Genomic DNA, 13,443 nt, shown 5'->3' with positions numbered 1-13,443 from the left:
TCATGTGCATCCACTGCACACATAATCTGAAATAACAACTCATATTTCTCGCATCAAATGACATCAAAACGCATTTTAATGGCAAAACTATCCTTAAAAGAGGCATTTTCCACAGAGAATAAAACGAAGTTCGGCCATTTTTTTTTTTTCTGCAGGGAGAAATTTGACGATTACATGACATAGATGCCAGCCATTGGAAATTAATGGTGAAATAAAACGTAGGGATCCTACAATTTCAGAGTCGTTTTTGTAGAAATACTACGTCCCAGGTTGTGGACCAACGTAGTTATTACACGTTTTCTTGTGAGACTGGGTTGGCTGCTCCTTTGTTAAGTTCAGAGAAGGAAAAACAGCAATAACTTGAAGGTAATAAAATAAGAATCCACTACTGAAGTAATAGTTGGACGGCAGGAGGAGCTGACGAAGCTTCACCCAAAAATTAAATTACATATCCAGCATTATATTTATTTTTTCCCCGCCCCCTGCTACCCTCCAAAACATGCAGTCAGGTTTGTTGTATGTTCTGGCCAAACATCAATGAAAAAGTTTCAAATATAGAAGAGAGCTATTGACCACAGGGTTGTTCGAGTGATATTTTCTACTAAATGGTAAAGGAGCACACATCAGGGAGGCAGGGGCCAGTGGTTCACACGAGTGTTGTTCCATGCTAGACCAGATAGGACCACCCCCTTCCCGGAAAGGACTCATCCAAAATGCCATTTTATGGATATTGGCAGCCCAGTAATAGTGTAAAAAATTAGGTAGTGCAAGACCCCCCTCTGACTTTCTCTTCTCAAGAAATGCCTTACGCAGACGGGGAATTTTCTTATTCCAGATAAAAGTGGAAATATATTTGTCCAGGTCTTTAAAAAACTTTTTAGGGAGAAAAACAGGAATTGACTGAAAATAATACAGCATACGTGGCATAATAACCATTTTGATGGTGTTCACCCTGCCTGCCAACGAAATAGAGAGCGACGCCCAGCGCTTTAGGTCCTCATTAACCTTGTCCAGAGCTGGTTACAGGTTATTTTTAAACAGGGTTTTAAAGTCCTGTGTCACACACACTCCCAGGTAGGTGAAAGAGTCAGTGGCCAATGTAAAGGGGAGTTCGCTAAATGAAAGCTTGGTCGCAGTCTCATTGATGGGAAGAGTACACTCTTGGTCATGTTGATCTTATACCAAGAAGCCTTGCCGAAAGAGGTGATTACATCGAGTGCAGCCGGAATGGACCTAAGCGGGTCGGAGCAGTACAGTAAAACATCCTCCGCATACAAAGACAGCTTATGTGTACAGCCTCCCCGCTCAATGCCTGTAAAATTTGACCGATTCCTGAGAGAAGCTGCTAACGGTTCTATGGCTATATCAAACAAGAGGGGGGACAGGGGGCATCCCTGCCTTGTGCCCCGTTGAAGCCGGAAGTATTTTGAAATTATATTATTAGTGCGAACTGCTGCCTGAGGTGCAGAGTAGAGGACCTTTATCCAGGAGATAAAGCATGGGCCGAAGCCAAATTTAGTTAGAGTTGCAAATAGGTAGTCAAATTCAATGCGATCAAAGGCTTTGTGTGCATCTAGAGAGATGAGGGCCTCTTGAGAGAGTCCTGGATTTAAGTAAATTATATTATATAGGCGCCGAAAATGTCCAAAAAACTGTCGGCCTTCTGCAAACCCTGTTTGGTCCGGGTGGATGATTCTATGCAGAACAGTCTCAAGGCGCAGAGCTAAAGCTTTGGAGAGAATTTTGTTATCACAACAGACTAGACTTACTGGTCTGTAAGAGTCGCATTTCGCTGGATCTTTGCCCTTTTTAAGGATGACTGTTATCACCGCCTGAGCTAATGTGGGGGGCAGTGAACCCTGCTGGAGTGCCTCTGCATATACTTTGCACAGCACAGGCGTCAGTTTGCCGGCAACTTTTTTATAGAATTCAATAGGGAAGCTGTCCGGTCCCGGGGCTTTACCACTTTTCATACTTTTAATAGCGCGATTTATCTCCTCACTAGAAATGTCCCCCTCTAAAGCCGAGACACCGTCAGGGTCTAGTGTTGGAAGCTTAAGGTCCTTTAGACCAGTGGTCCCCAACCCCCGGGCCCCGGACCGGTACCGGTCCGTGGGTCGTTAAGTACCGGGCCGCACAGAAAGAATAAATAACTTTCATTATTTCCGTTTTATTTATTATTCGAGTCTGAACAATCTTTTATTTTGAAAAATTCTCCGAATTCTCCCCGTTACATCCGTCTATGACTCACGTGACCCACTCTTGACACCGCTTGACCTATGCGATTGACACATGTCAATATTGTGGTCACGTGATACATTAACGGTTAGCGCTAATATTAAATATTAACGGTCGCGCTAACTCACAAGCTAGAAACTCACAAGCTAGAAAGATGAGTAAAAAACAGACGTCTTTGGAAAGTTTCTTTGCAAAGGGGAAAAGGGCCAGTGAGGAGACAGAAGAAGAGCCTATACCCACCAAGAAAAAGAAAGCTGCATTTAACAGACAGTACCAGGAGACCTACTTAAAATATGGATTTATCGCTACAGGTGATTCCCACGCACCAAGCCCGCTGTGCATAATATGTGGTGACCGGCTCTCCAATGAGGCAATGAAGCCTTCAAAACTGCTTCGCCACTTAGAGACTAAGCACCCTGCTTTAAAAAACAAGCCTTTGGAGTACTTTGAAAGAAAAAAGCAGGAACAAGAAGGACAGAAGCAATTACTGAGGGCCTCTGCAACAACAAATGCAAGTGCACTGAGAGCATCCTACTTGGTGGCTAACCGAATAGCTAAGGCTAAAAAACCATTCACGATTGGTGAAGAATTGATTCTTCCGGCTACTAAAGACATTTGCGGTGAACTTTTGGGGGAGGCTGCGGTTAAAAAGATAGCACAGGTCCCTCTGTCAGCTAGCACCGTCACGCGGCGCATCGAGGAAATAGCAGAGGACATTGAGACACAGTTGTTGGAGAGGATTAATACATCACCGTGGTACGCACTGCAGGTTGACGAGTCAACAGATGTGGACAACAGGGCAATACTGCTTGTTTATGTGCGATACCTTTATCAGGAGGATGTGCATGAGGATGTGTTGTGTGCACTATCGTTGACAACCAAAACCACAGCCGCAGAACTATTTAAGACGCTGGATAATTACGTATCAGGAAAACTTAAATGGTCTTTTTGTGTCGGCATATGCACAGACGGAGCTGCTGCCATGACCGGACGGCTGTCTGGTTTAACTACTCGGATTAAGGAGGTTGCACCTGAATGTGAATCTACACATTGTGTCATACACAGAGAGATGCTGGCGAGCCGAAAAATGCCACCGGAACTTCACAGCGTATTGAATGATGTTGTTAAAGTTATCAACCACATCAAAGCACACGCACTTAACTCACGCCTATTCGAGCAACTTTGTGAGGAGATGAACGCGGAGCACAGACGCCTTCTGTTATACACAGAAATAAGATGGTTATCCCGAGGGAGATCGCTGGCCAGAGTGTATGAATTACGAGAGCCGCTGCAAAGATTTCTCTTAGAAAAAAAGTCACCGCTGGCAGCACATTTCAGTGATGAGGAGTGGGTCGCAAAACTGGCTTACTTGTGCGACATATTTAGCCAGCTCAATGAACTCAATCTGTCTCTTCAGGGGAAAATGACAACAGTCTTCAAGTTGGCAGATAAAGTAGCTGCATTTAAAGCCAAACTGGATTTGTGGAGACGACGTGTGAACAGAGGCATATTTGACATGTTTCAAACATTGGCGGGGATTTTGGAGGAGACTCAGCCGGAGCAGTCATTCTCCCAGCTGGTGCACGATCACCTGTCTTCGCTTTCAAAAGAGTTCGAGCGCTACTTCCCAACCGCAAAAGACCCACGAACTGAAAAGGAATGGATCCGCGACCCATTTGTCAACAAACCGGGCGAATCCAGCATGTCCGCGCAAGAAGAAGATCAGCTGCTGGAGATCGCAAATGACGGCGGCCTGAAAAGGATGTTCGAGACATCAACTCTGCCGGTATTCTGGATAAAAGTCATGGCAGAATACCCCGAGATTGCCACAGCAGCTCTGAAAACCCTGTTGCCATTTCCGACATCATATCTGTGTGAAGCGGGGTTTTCTGCAGTCACAGCAACCAAAACAAAATCACGAAATAGACTAGACATAAGCAACACACTCCGGGTGTCTTTGTCTCCCATCACCCCGAGATGGGACCGTCTCATTGCAGAGAAACAAGCTCAGGGCTCTCATTAATTTAGCGTTATGGTGAGTTGTATTTTTCATGAACTTCATATGTTTTATGTTGTATTTTGAAGGTATGTTTAAGTGTTACCAAAGCGACCAGAGAGCGCGAGGCAGAGAGGTTGTTATTGTTATTATTATGTTATTATTATTGTTGTTGGTGGATGTCAGGAGGACGCAAAAAAAAAAAAAATGTCAGGAGGACGCTGCTAATAAAGTTACATACAAGTACACAGTGGATTCAGGCTTTTTATTATTATATTTACAAAATACCATGGTCTTGTCATTTTATTTTGTTGTATTTATCCGCCACACCTTAAAGGCCGGTCCGTGAAAATTTGTCTGACATTAAGCCGGTCCGTGGCGCAAAAAAGGTTGGGGACCGCTGCTTTAGACAGTTAGTTGTCAGAGAGTCATCCGAGACTTCTGATGAGTAAAGATCTTCATAGAAACTCTTACATTTATCATTAATGCCCTTTTGATCTGAAATGGTGTCCCCATTTACCGTTCCAATTTCCGCAATTAAACTGTCTGCAGCCGACTGCCTTAGTTGATGGGAGAGTAATTTACTGGCCCACTCCCCATGTTCATAATGGGTCTGCCTGGATCTCAGATGAAGGTCCTCTATGGTTGTTGCAGCCTTCTTACAGTGCAGATGCCTTTCTGCTTGCTCTTGCCTCTGCTTACTTTTTAATGCTGTTTTTCTATTTTTCTTTTCTGAAAACTTTGAGCAGCGGCTCCTGGACATTAACCTATCACTGGGACAGTTATTCTTCGTAAATAGACAGAGGGTTTCAGCCATATTTCAATATTTTTACGACGACCTCAGTCTTACAGTAGCGTGGCCTAGCAACAGCTAAAGCCTGGTACTGCATGCCATTTAGCTTAAGCTAGTTAGTAGCAAAATGCCTCCGTTCTCTACAGATGACTTCCACAAACTTCTACAGAAGATGGCCGTGTTGGAAATGAAAATGCAACGGTTGGAAGTTAACGTGGAAGTGAATGGACTATGTCGTGGGAATGACACCACTTTGCCAGTGTTGCAAAATAATGGACAAAGGCATGCTAACTCACAGCTAGTTAGCAGCTACAAGGATTCCAAAGAACAGGAGGGCTGTGTACCGGGTAATAAATCTACAAGTGGTAGTCCTCCCTCGAACTCTCTGGGTGCAAGGCCGAAGAGTAAATCATTTCCATGGGATTTGGGAGGACGAACTACAGGCAGAGCACAGCGCTCTGAAATCTGTGATGCGACCGGCTGGCCTGCATTGTTATCACCCGGAAGAGCGTCTCTTCAACCCCTGTTCCTACTAGGAAACAGCCGTGGACAGCTGCTAAAGGGAGAACTACAAACAATCCTCCTAAACCACAGAGTGTGCCAATCCAGAACAGATATGATCCACTTACCCAGAACCGGAGATCTCTTTCTGATGACCTGGATAACCTGTCCTCTTCACACAGCAGGGTAAGGACCAATAGCTACTCCAAAAGTAAAAGGTTAGAGGGAAAGCTAACGACTGGGCCTGAAACTCTGATTGTGGGTAACTCTGCTGTAAGAGATGTAAAAAGTCGGTGTAGTAAGAACAACATCAAAGTACTCCCAAGGATATGGTCTCTGACTTGGCTGAGAAGATCCTGTATATTCAACCCAGTCTCACGGCATTTCATTTTCACCGACACGATTTTTAATCTATTGATTCGTGTTCACCAACACGATTTTCCCCTTTTTTTCGTGTTGCACAGCACGATTTTAAAAGCAATGTATTTCTATTGGTAGTCTTTCCCCTTTTTTTTCGTGTTGCACAGCACGATTTTAAAAGCAATGTATTTCTGTTGGTAGTCTCACGGCATTACGTGTTATAGGAAGACCGGAAGCTGTGTGGTTCATAAAAACATGTTCTTACTCAATATCAAGCCACCATTATTGATTTTATTTAAAATCGTATCATTTTGTTGCTGTCTGTGAGGAAAATTAATGGGACTCATTTTTCCTTCTAATTTGTTATTCTTTTCAAAATAACACACTGTTATTTAGTCAACAATAACATACAATTATCCTTGTTTTCATTTATTTGTTTAATTCTATAATCTCTGGCTGTTTTGCCGTCCTTCAGGAACTGAATTTCAAAAAAAAAAAAAAACGGAAACAGACGAAGGCCTATAAGGGACATTTCGAGCATCATCGAGTTTAGGATGGCCGAAGACACTACACTACCCATAATCCCCAGCTATCGTTTAGGACTACAGTCCCCGTGATTAAACTTCAAGTCGGGATTGGATGTTGGAGTGGCAGTGCGCCAAGATTACGGAATCGAAACTGGATCGAACGCTGCACCCCCACAACAATTAGAAGTTGCCACTATTAAGCACCAATTATTAACCAATTAAAATGAACCGATTAAACATCTCTCTGACACAGTTTAAACGCATTTCAAGTGGATGAATTGTTCGTGTCTCCTCTTCGTGTCTCGGGAAGCTGGAAGCTGTATTATTTTCGAAAAATTAAAATTAATTTTTTTTTTTTTTAACCATAACGGGTACTTTACACAACATTGAGTCAAACTTATCCTTGTTTTAATCCTTGTTTTATTTATGTTAAATTGTTGTTGTCGGTTATTTTTCCATTTTATTTATTTTGGTTTAAGATATCATTATTTTGTATTTATTATTATCATGTTAGATGTTTAAACTTTTCTGCATTTTATAAGGCAATACAGATGTAGCGATTCATTTCAGACAGTTTGAAACGCGAGGGCCGTGATTGGTACGTGACCTGCCCTCGCTCAAGGGAAAACCTCCAGCTTGACTTGAGACCGCCCCCGTGATAGATACATGTAATTATAATGAAGCCAGCTGCAATGGATCATTGATCCACCAGGGGGTGCAGTGGGGTTCCACACTGGAGCTCATGTGAAATAAAGTCAGATACAGTACGCTGGATGTACAGCGGAACTTTGTTAAGATCCATATGTCACGGATATCATACTCTGTGCTAAATAAGAGACATGTAATCATTTACAAAAAATCACCATGTTGTTATTTAACTAAATAATGTTGTTTAGTCGAAAAAAACGAACAGGAGGAAAAGCAGGCCGGCTCTCGATTTTTAATCCTAATTTAATCATCATCTTCACCATGATCATTTATGTTTATGTTCGCCGAATTGACATGAAATCATTGACACATATGAATATACTGTATTCAACTTCATTAAAACGTTATTAACGTGCCTAAACTCAGTAATTCACTAAAAATATTTATATTTTAATGGAGCCTCGTCGGCAGATCAGGATCCCAAAGCGTGGCGGAGGGATCCTGATCTGCATGACGGGTGCTATTTTCCCCATAAGGAACAAGTCGCTGCAAATTATCCCGCTTATTACACGGCCACATTCTCAACAAAGTAACGACATGACTCCCAGTATTAATTGAAATGCTTTTATGGATTTAGAAAATGTTTTTATTGATTAAAAAAATAGTTGTATGTATTGATTTAAATTGACATGCATCCGCTAAGAAAAATAGTCCGTTGTTACCGTTTTTTAAACAGTCTGAATGAAACGGCAGCTCTCAGCTGTGTATTTACACAACTAATGGCCCATTAACCACAGCTCTCTCCCCCCCTCCCCCCTGATCTTTCTTCTCCAGCAGCTAAATTAACTGTAGGTTACTCTGAGTGACCATAGACTGTATGTGACAAGCTTACAGTTAGTGACGTAACAACACCATAAAATTTGGTGGGTTGAAAGCAATACGGGAGGTAAAAATAACTAGAATAATTGTGATTCATTTATTGTGGCTTTTATGTTTTTTGGTATAAAATGTTATGTAATTCAGGCTTATAGTTCACCCTTCTCTAAAAGCCTTCAACAATGACAATATTCATAATAATTTAATAAATCCTTCCAACACACATTGTAAAAAATAGCCTACTGTAAGTTAAGAAATCATTCCAATATGTACATCTTCTGATGTAACAACAGTAACATTATAAATAGTAACATAGCTGAACATGGTATTGCACATTTAGCTTTGAGTGTTACTGACCTGAGATGTTTTTATTACATGAATTAAGGTGACTGAGGCTTTTTAACATACAGGGATGCAAACTCATCAGGTATGAAAAAAGGCTAATGGGGAACGACTGCCGCCATGTTTACAAACACAACCTGGGACTCACCGCGGACCAACAAAAGGATGCGGGTGATATACTGGTGGTACTGGAGCAATACTTCACGCCCGCAAAGAACGTAATCTTTGAGAGGTACGTTTTTGGCAACCTTAAACAAGAGGATGGAGAGCTCTTGGATGCGTTTGCTACCAGGCTGAGGGAAAAGGCTGCCTCTTGTGAATATGGAGCTATAAAAGATGAACTCATAAGGGACAGGCTTGTTCTCGGGATAACTGACGAGGGTGCTAGACGTTGTTTACTAAGGGAAAAGGACCTTAAATTGGACGAGGCCATTAAAATTTGCCGTGCAGCCGAGGTCATGGACAGCAAGTTAAAAACCATGTCACTGGGCAGCTCTGGACCTGGGGACAGCATTAATGCCACACAAGGACAGCGATATGGACGGAGGTCTGCCAGCAGGCCATCCGAGTCCACCAACACATCTGCACAACCACAGAGCGTGAGAGACGCTGGCGAATGCAAGTACTGTGGCACACGGCACAAGCGTGGGCGTGACCTGTGCCCTGCTTTTGGTAAATCGTGCCGCTCGTGTGGCACTGCTAACCATTTTGCAAAAGTATGCATGAAAAGAGGCCAGCAGGCACGCCAGTTGAATGCTGTGGATGACCCGTTGCCAGGGGAACTGGAGGACAGCGATGAGAGAGACGTGTACACAGCGGAGAGCGTGGGGGCTGTGAACACTCAAGGTAAAAAGTGGTTTGTCAACCTGCCACTGCAAAGTGGGGTTCAGAGGTGCCAGCTCGACTCTGGAGCCACTTGCAATGTGATGAGCAGCAAGGACAAGACGAGACTGGCGTCTAGAACGCCTCTTCTGAAGAGTCTCACCAGATTAAAACTATACAACAGTGAGTGGATGAGCTCATTAGGTGTGTACAGCACACAATGCGTCATTAGGGGTAAGACGCACAGACTGGACTTTGAGATTGTGCATACTGGCCAGAGGCCCTTGCTTTCGGGTGAGACATGTGAGAGACTTGGTCTGATACGCTTCACCATTCCTGAGGAGCTGAATAAGGTGGAGCACTGCAGGAAGGGAGACCTGACCAAGGAGTGTCTTGTCAGCACCTACCACGACGTGTTCACCAGCCCTGTTGAGTCTCTGCCCGGTGATATTCACTTTGAGCTGGACAGCACTGTGACACCGGTGCAGTGTGCTCCCAGGAACGTTCCAGTGGCCCTCAAGGCAGCTGTTAAGGCTCAGCTTGATCGATATGAAGAGGAGGGACACTTGACCACAGTCACTCAACCCACGGACTGGATTAGCAATCTAGTCATAGTAAAAAAGCCAGACAAATTGAGACTATGCATTGACCCGAAGCATCTCAACCGTGCTCTGAAACGGTCCCACTACCTTATGCCCACTTTAGATGACGTGTTGTATAAGCTGCCAAAGGCACGTATATTCACCCTGGTGGATGCACGTGATACATTCCTGCAGTGCCGCTTGGATGAAGAAAGCAGCCTGATGACAACATTCTGGACACCGTGGGGTAGGAAACGCTGGCTGAAACTTCCTTTCGGTGTGTCAGTTGCCCCGGAGCTGTATCAAAGGAAGCAGCATGAGCTGCTGGCTGGCTTGACAGGGATTGAGCCCATAGCTGATGACATCCTTGTAGTCGGCTGTGGGGACACAGAGGATGAGGCCAATCGCGACCATGACACAAACCTCATCGCTCTGATGGACAGATGCAGGGAAGTAAAGCTGAGACTGGGCCTGAAAAAGCTGCAGTTCCGAGTGAAGGAGGTCCGCTTCCACGGCCACATACTGTCCGCGGAGGGCCTCAAGGCTGACCCTGACAAAGTCAGGGCGGTGCTGGACATGCCAAACCCCACAGACGCAAAAGGGGTCCAGCGGTGTGTCGGATTTGTGAACTATCTGTCCAGATTCATGCCACGCTTGTCAGCGGTATGTGAGCCGCTGAGGAGACTGCTGGACAAGGATGTGATGTGGCACTGGCTGCCCAAACATGATGCCGCCATGAAGGAAATCAAGGCACTGGTCACGGCGGTGCCAGTCCTAAGGTACTATGACGTCCGCAAGCCAGTCCCCGTACAGAGCGACTCCAGTCAGGCGGGTCTGGGCTGCTGCTTGCTTCAAGGGGGACAGCCTGTCGCATTCGCCTCCCGGGCATTGACCCAAACAGAGCAAAATTATGCACAGATTGAAAAGGAGTGCCTGAGCATCGTATTCGCCTGCCAACGCTTCCACTACTATCTATATGGGAGGGGTGATGTGACTGCAGAGACCGACCACCGCCCGCTGGTGTCCATCTTCACCAAGCCCCTCCTCAGTGCGCCAAAGCGCCTTCAGAGCATGCTCCTCACACTTCAGAATTACTGCCTTGCGGTGGTATACAAGCCAGGCCCTGAGATGTACATAAGTGACACGCTCAGCAGAGCCACCACCCCGCCACAGAGAACAGACACACTGTACCAACGTGAAATGGTCTGCAGCATGCAGCAGGAGCAGTGTGACACGGCGGCCATTCAGCAGGCAGACTATTTAAATGTCAGCAGCCAACGCCTGGCACAGATTCGGACACACACTGAGGAGGATGTGTGTCTTCAAACACTTAAGTCTGTCGTGCTGGAGGGATGGCCAGGACACAAAGAGGAGACCCCTGTAGCCGTCAGGGACTACTGGGCCGTCAGAGATGAGATAAGTGCACAGGATGGCGTGCTCTTCAGGAGTCAGCGCGTCATCATTCCAAAAGCTATGCGCCCGGAAATGCTGAGACGGATCCACTACAACCATGTGGGGGGGGAGGCGTGCTACAGGCAGGCCCGTGATACACTTTACTGGCCCGGTATGCAAGGGGAAGTCAAGGATTATGTGCAAAAGTGCTCTGTGTGCAATGAGTATGCACACGAACAACAGAAAGAGACTATGACGTCACACCCGCTCCCCACACGTCCCTGGCAGCTAGTAAGCATGGATCTGTACAGCTACGCAGCACAGAACTTCTTGCTCGTGGTGGACCATTATTCTGACTTTTGGGAGATCGACCTGCTCCCTGACCTATCAGCGGACACCACGATCCGTAGATGCAAGGCACAGTTTGCACGCTACGGTGTCCCAGACAGGGCCATTTCTGATGTTGGAGGCCAGTTTGCCGGTGGAGAGTTCCGGGCGTTTGCGAGAGAGTGGGGTTTTGAGCATGTCATGTCCTCACCGAGGCACCCAAAGGCTAATGGCAAAGCGGAGTCAGCAGTGAAAATTGTAAAGAGCCTGTGCAGAAGGGCAGACCGTGCCAAAGAGGACCCCTGGAGGGCCATATTGCATTGGAGAAATACGCCCACTGAGGGTATGCATTGCAGCCCAGCACAGCGGCTTATGTCGCGGAGACTGAGAACCCTTCTCCCTGTGGCCGACCAGCTACTGGTGCCTCAGGTCATCACGGGTGTTCCTGACAAGCTGAAAGTGAAACATCAAGCAGCAAAGCTGAAATATGACAGATCTGCCAAGGATCTGCCGGAGCTGAACGTCGGCCAGCCCATACGGATGAAGCCGCTCCCGGGAGACAGGACGGGCCGATGGAGGAGAGGTGTGTGCCTTCAGCAGTTGGGACTCTGGTCCTATCTGGTCGGTGTGGAGGGGACCACGTATCGGCGCAACAGCGCAACAGGGTTGATCTTCGACCAGCAGAGGCACCTACATCTCCAGCCGTCAGTTCTCCCAGAATCGGCCCCGGAGCAGCCTGCGAGTGGGGGGAGCGCCAGAGAGGTCGTCTGCGTCCCCGAGGAGTCTCCAAGGCCATCACCCCCGAGGTCGTCGCGGTCTTCCCCGCAGACCTGGGGTACACCATGCCTTGAGTTACAGGGTCGGGCCTTCTCCCGGAGCGGACGGCTGATTAGACCTCCTGACAGACTTGACCTCTAGGACACACACACGCACTCACACAGTTCTTTGCGCACTCAAACACACATGGACGATAAAGATTTTAAAAAAGAAAAAAAAAAAGGAAGTGGAGAGATTGTAAAACAAATGTGATTGATTGTTCTGAGTTTATTGCTGATGTGTTCTGATCCGGCTATTATTGAAGTGTCTTTGCTAGGTGCACTATTTGTTGTTGAAATCATTTGATTAATGTTCTGTTTAAAGGTCAACAGTTTAATGGCAGTATTGATCCTGTGTTGTTACGTAACAAAAGGAAGGGAGATGTTACAGAATGGTTTAGGCTAGGTTGCAGCTCCACCCTGTGGACGTATTGTGCCTGTGTTATATATATATATCTGCCTCACGTGACTCTACCCCAGTTGTATGATTACCTGCTTAATGTGAATACACGGCGTTGAGACACAGCCTGATTTGCCTTGTTTATTAATGCACCTACATCTACAAACAAGTACTTCTCCTTTTACTCAAGTACAAGATCTGTGTGCTTCTACTTTTACTCAAGTACAAGACCTGAGTGCTTCTACTTTTACTCAAGTACAAGATCTATGTGCTTCTACTTTTAATCAAGTACAAGATCTGAGTACTTCTACTTTTACTCAAGTACAATATGTATATATACTTATACCACCTCTGTTTATAGCCTATGAAACTATTAGAAATAGAAGGCTAAAGCTAACGTTAGCAGATAGTGACAATGTATGCTAGCTAGCTAGCTCAACGATTCCTTAAATAATATTGCCACAGAAAAACTTTTCAGTTCACATCACGCTCTGCCGCTCCAACAGGGAGCGCTGCTCTGAACACCTGAACGGCCCGTTCTAACAGCTGTTCACCAGCGGTCCAGTCTGTGCCACAGTGACTCCGGACGCACAGTTAATATTAACGAACGCACCCGTAGGCAGTGTTGAAAGTGTGCCGGTCCTACCCGGTCCTTAGTACCGGTAAGAGATTTCCAGGCGGTCCGGAGGACCAGGAAGAATTGACAGCTCCACCCGTGGAATTTATACTACGAAGGGCAGATATTTTGGTTTGGATTACTGGTCTGGGGGAAGCTCGCGAGTGTGTGTGTGTGTGTGTGTGTGTGTGTGTGTGTGTGTGTGTGTG

Source organism: Notothenia rossii, assembly GCF_949606895.1.
Source record: "Notothenia rossii genome assembly, chromosome: 8".
NCBI lineage: Eukaryota > Metazoa > Chordata > Actinopteri > Perciformes > Nototheniidae > Notothenia > Notothenia rossii.
The sequence above is the reverse complement of the archived record's forward strand: the minus strand, read 5'-3'. Positions refer to the sequence as shown.